At 39.9% G+C, this 6,038-nt stretch overlaps 1 non-coding gene across 1 annotated transcript; it reads left to right on the top strand.

Annotated features, from left to right (window-relative positions):
- The first annotated feature begins 1,437 nt into the window (after positions 1-1,437).
- LOC121101452 lies at positions 1,438-1,561 on the top strand. Its single transcript, XR_005833436.1, has one exon. It is a non-coding gene; the product is annotated as a small nucleolar RNA SNORA1 (small nucleolar RNA).
- The last annotated feature ends 4,477 nt before the right edge of the window (positions 1,562-6,038 follow it).

Genomic DNA, 6,038 nt, shown 5'->3' with positions numbered 1-6,038 from the left:
GATAGGCTTTTCTGTTTTTCATATATGCTGACACATAGAACAGTTTTGTCCAAATTCAGTCAAAACTCAATGGCTCATTCCTTTATATAATACCTTATGTGAAAGTTATAACCAACACTTGAAACAGACTATTTATGCCTTTTATTATCTGCAAACACAGAATGTGACTGCAGAGTTAATCAGATGCCAGCTGCTGGAAATTGTCATTTGTTCTTTTTTAAGTCTACGCTTATAAAATCTTTTAAAGATTATGTTGTCTATATATGTTAACCGTGCACTCAAGAAAACTGAGTAATCTTTCTCTAGTGACACTGCAACAAAGTTTAGTTTTACTGTCCTGTGAGTCCCTGTCATCATAGCAAATGAACTATGTCCTGTCCATCTTTTAGATGTGTTCCTGGCATCTGGTGTGTATCAGGCACCTAAAGGTTCATATAAACATGAAGAGAACATTTTTGGAGCACTTGGAATAATTACTGCGGACTGGTTTTGTGTATCTGATAACCCTACGAGATAAGTACTAGCAACTTAATTAACCAGATAAAAAAGTCAAGATGTAAGTCCCACAATATAGTAAGTGGTACACTTGAACCAAGCCTTTAATACCAGTACCAAGCTACCTGTACTACCGAGTGCTTTGAAAATATGCAAGAGAGAACGTGAGTACCTTTCTGCCTGAGGGAGTCCCGAAAGTCTTCTCGGTCTTAGGATGAGTAAGAAATAACATCCTTTATAGAAGCACAAAGTATGACAGAGCAGCACAGCAATATAATCCCGTAACGGGGTGGGGTTTGAGTGAAGTTTGTAGTTTGGGGGACTCTTAAAAAGCAAGGGACCTGGGGCGCCTGGGTGGCACAGCGGTTAAGCGTCTGCCTTCGGCTCAGGGCGTGATCCCAGCATTATGGGATCAAGCCCCACATCAGGCTCCTCCGCTATGAGCCTGCTTCTTCCTCTCCCACTCCCCCTGCTTGTGTTCCCTCTCTCACTGGCTGTCTCTATCTCTGTCAAATAAATAAATAAAATCTTAAAAAAAAAAAAAAAAAGCAAGGGACCTGATTGCAAAAGACCTTGTAAGCCACGCTGAGGTCTTGGGCATGAGTTTCGGGTCAGCAGTTTAAAATAGAAAGCACCTTGCGAAAGTCACCCAGGCTGTAGCATGGAGGTCGAATTAGCGCTAGTATGCTGGATGGGTTTGCAGAAATCCAAAACTGAAGACGGTGAGGGAGGGTCTGCGTCACGGGAAGGGATGAGGAATGTGCCTCTGCATTCTCTTTCCATAAAGCCCTAGAGCCACACAGGATTTGCACACACTGTTAATTCAGAGGATTGATTAACCTTACTTTTAAGCCTTACCACTTGACTTGCTAGGTGAGTTTAGTCTGCATTTATAAAATATGGCTAGTGTCACAGAATTTTAGAAAGGACTTCATGACTCCAAGCCTCATTCTAGATGAAAATGGACACAGGTGTTTGTGGTGTGCGCAGATGGTTAATGTGGCTACATCGAGACACAGGTTATGCTTCCATTGTTGCAGGGGCGACAATGAGACCTGTAACATTTCTTGTTAAAAGTGGATGGAACAAGACTTTACAGTATTAGAAACAATTAAGGAATAATCTATTTTAAATCACTCGACAAAATAGCAATCCATGAACTTTCTACAATTTTAACTTCTAGGGCCCTAAAATCAATTGCTTGAAGAAATTGGATTCCAAAGATTGCAGGTAGGGACTTTTTGAAGTATGTCCATATCCAAGTGGGGATCAAAGAAGTCCAACTGAGGGACCCCTGGGTGGCTCAGTTGGTTAAGCTTCACACTTGATTTCGGCTCAGGTCGTGATCTCAGGGTCATGAGATCGAGCCACGTGTCAGGCTCCACACTAGGTGTGGATCCTGCTTAAGATTCTGTCCCTCTGCACACCCCCACCACCCAAAAAAGAAGCCCAACTGAAAGAATTGTGGACTGACCGACAATGACAGCTGTGGATTAAGCAAAAGTTCTTTTTAAAAAGGGCTACCTGAGGGGCGCCTGGGTGGCACAGCGGTTAAGCGTCTGCCTTCGGCTCAGGGCGTGATCCCGGCGTTCTGGGATCGAGCCCCACATCAGGCTCCTCCGCTATGAGCCTGCTTCTTCCTCTCCCACTCCCCCTGCTTGTGTTCCCTCTCTCGCTGGCTGTCTCTCTCTCTGTCAAATAAATAAATTAAAAAAAATAAAATAAAATAAAATAAAAAAAATAAAAAGGGCTACCTGAAAGATTATGACAGACTTTGGGGGAACAAAGGTGATTGGTAGTAGGAGAAATCACATGTGAAATACCTTAAATACAAATTTATTGACTTAAAGACTTTACTCCAAATTTCATGAGCCTTTGTTGGTTCTAAGGGTGGCACAACACTAGTACTAATGTCTCATTTGGGTCAGTTAAGTGATGAAATACTGGGCGACACTGGCAAGTCAGTTGGGAAGGGCGATCAAAATTAAGGTATCTCCAGGTCCTTGTATTCAGGAGGGGCATTTTGATACTGACTTAATTTTTAAATTCCCTAATTTAATTTATTTCTGGTGAAAGTTTTACAGTAAGAGTACAAAGTCATTGGTGTTTGGGGCGCCTGGGTGGCTTAGTTGGTTAAGTGTCCAACTCTTGATTTCCGCTCAGGTCATGATCTCAGCCCAGGTCATACTCTCAGGGTCATGAGATTGAGTCCTGCCTCCTGCTCCATGCTCAACAGGGCATCTGCTCGAGGATTCTCTCTCTCCCTCGTCCTCTGCCCCTCCCCCCACTCCCACAAGCGCTCTCACTCTCTTGCTCTCGCTCTCAAATAAATAAATCTTCAAAGTCATTAGTGTTTTTAACTCCTAATTGGTGAAGAGGGCAAAAGGAATAAGAAAAAACACAGAGAAGGCACAGAAAAGTGGAAGAAATAAGCACACAGTAAGATGTCATACTTGCCCGTATGTTGGTATCACAACTTGTAAATGGAAAGGAAGCAGTAGGCTCAGAAGGCTTTTCAGGCTCATTCTACTGCACACACTCTTCCAAGAGAATAGAAGGAGGAAACACTCATCAACGCATTCTTATAGACCAATTTAACCTTGATACCAAAACTCAGACAAGCATAGTAGGAGAAAAAATGCAAGTCAACCTTACCCAAGGAAATAGTGAAAATATTAGCAGGACAAAAGTATTCTTAAAAAATGGTACACCATAACCAAGTTGGATTTCTGTTGGGAGGAAAGGATAGATTATTAATAGTAAGGCAAGGATAAAATTAAATCTAAAAGTGCAATCGTCACATGGAGAAAAACCATTTTTTCAGCCTATAAAAAATGGTTGATAAAAATCACCATAGTGGTTAAAAAACTCACATTTAGCAAACAATGAAAAGATGAAGCTTTATTAGGTAAAGGAAATCTATAAAAGTATAGCACACATTCTTAATTATGGAATTTTAGAAATAGCCCTTTAAAATCAAGCTGATCAACTAAAATGTAGTTCAGCATTGTACTACGCACTCTCGCTAATATGGCAAGGTACAAAAGAGTACAAGGTATAATTAAAAAGGAAGATACAAAGCTTAGTGAAATTTACAAATATATTCAGAAGTCAGTTGCATTTCAAATACGAGCAACAGCAAAAACCTTCATACAACAAAAGGAAACACCAGGCAATGGAATACTATTCGGCACTAGAAAAAGGAGCTACCAAGCTATGAAAAGACACGATGGAACCCTAAATGCATATTACTAAGTGAAAGAGCCAATCAGGAAAAGTTTCCATATGATTCCATACCTGGGCAGGTAAAACCATGGACACAGTGAGAAGATCAATGGTTGCTAGAGGTTGAGGGGAGGGGCAGAGAAGGATGAACAGGTGGAGCACAGAGGGTTTTCAGAGCAGTGAGAATGCTCTAGGATACTATAGTGATGGATGACATCATAACATTCTCATGACATTATGCATTAGTGCAAGCCCATAGAAAGTGCGACAGCAGGAGTGAATCCTAATGCAGACTATGGGCTCTGGGGGATAATGATGTGTCAGTGCAGGTTCATCAGTTGCAACAGATGTGCCGCTGCAGTGGAGCATTTTGATCACGCGGGAGCGTATGCATGTGGGGGGGCAAGAGGTATATGGGCAGTCTTTGTACCTTCCTCTCAATTTTGCTGTGAACTGCAACTGCTCTAAAAAAATTTAAGTCTTTAAAAAGAAAACAGTGACATATGACTTAGGAATAAATCCATCAAAAGATGAGTAAAACGTTATGGAGAATTTTTTTTTAACTTTATGACAATCATTAAAGAAAACCTATTTAAAAGGAGGACACACAACTACCATGGTTACAAACAATCGAAACTCTTCTAAAGACAGTGAAGAGCCTGCCCTACCAAATACCAAGACTAATAAAGCCATGGGAACTAAGACAATGAAGTATTCATTGGAGATAATCGAATTGATGGCGGAGTATAATAAGAAAACCATGAGCTCTCACTCCGATGGGACCAATTTATAACAGCAGGCATGGCAGATCAGTTAAGATATTGGATGACTTGTTATGAAGTGCTCTGATAATTGGTTATTTATAGGAAAGAAAACTAAAATGGACCCCTACACTACACCATGCACAAAAAGCAACTCTATGTGGATTAAAGACTTGAAGTCAAAAGAGCAAATAACTCCAAAAGCTTTCAAAGAAAATATAGGAGAATATCCTGTCTTCCATAGAAAAGGGATTTTTGAACACGACATACCAGACACTAAGTATATTGAAGCTTCCTATATTTAATATCAAAGGCATCTTTAAAAAGGTGAAAAGATAAGCCACACATTAGGGAGAATTATATTTGCCCCTCATGTAACTGTCAAGTATCAATATATATATAAGTATATAGAAAGTATATATGCATATTAAAAATATATTCAAGTATATATAAAGACTACATACAAATCAGCAAGAAAATGGGGGAAAAAATAAAAAGAGCAAAAGGCATAAGTGCAATACAGGGAAAAGAAAACGTGAATTGTAAATAGCCCTGTGAAAATTTTTCAGCCATATTAAAATTCAGGGAAATCTAAATTCAGATTGTAATGAAATACTATCTTACACCCACTAAGTTGTCAAATAGTAACTAAGCTCCAACAATATCAAGTGGCTTCAATGATGTGGAACACAGGGCATCGTTGAGAGCAGTACACCCCTAGTGGAAGATTCCGTTGATAACAAACCACTTGAAAACAATCAAAATCTTGTTCACAACAATCTTGCAAAGTTGAACGTAAATTCTAGCAATTCCATTTCTAGCAAGTCAGTGAATGGGGGCCTGTATGTCATGCGTGAGTTACACTGAAAAGGAGCAAACAGTAGCTTCAAGCAACACCGTGGATACACATTCAAAACGATATGAAGCCATACAAGCAATCCCAGGAGGCTACATGTGTATCTTTGCACAGGTCAGAAGCAAGTCAAGCTAAGTAATACATTGTTCCAAGCTATATACACACATGATAGGGGCGCCTGGGTGGCTCAGTCAGTTGAGCAGCTGGCTCTTGACTTTAGCTCAGGTCATGATCTCAGGGTCCTGGGATCGGGCCCTGCGTGGGCTCCCTGCTCAGTGGGGAGTCTGCTTCTCCCCTCTCCCTCTGCCTCCTCACCCTGCTCGAGCTCTGTTTCTCTCTCTCAAATAAATATATAAAAGCTTTAAAAATCGATAAACAAAATAATTCTTAAAAGATACATACGTGATAAAAAACGATGTTTTAACAGCAAGAGAATAATGGGCATAATTATGAATTGTGATTATGGGGAGGTGAGAATAAGGCTTATGAAGAATACTCAAATAGCTTTAATGGTGTTGGCTACATTCTAGTTCTGAGGTTGGGCGGTGTATTCATTGTTCATTCTGTTCAATAAACACACACACACGTTATATACCCGTAGGCATTGTATGTATTATTTCATCAAAATGTATTATATCATCAAAATTTCCATAATAAAAATGTCTATTTAATAGAATGTTTTCTAATGGACAGATGATTTC

Source organism: Ursus maritimus, unplaced genomic scaffold (genome assembly GCF_017311325.1).
Source record: "Ursus maritimus isolate PB19 unplaced genomic scaffold, ASM1731132v1 scaffold_10, whole genome shotgun sequence".
In the NCBI taxonomy this organism is placed as follows: domain Eukaryota; kingdom Metazoa; phylum Chordata; class Mammalia; order Carnivora; family Ursidae; genus Ursus; species Ursus maritimus.
Note: the sequence above shows the minus strand (reverse complement) of the source record. Positions and strands in the feature narration are given on the sequence as shown.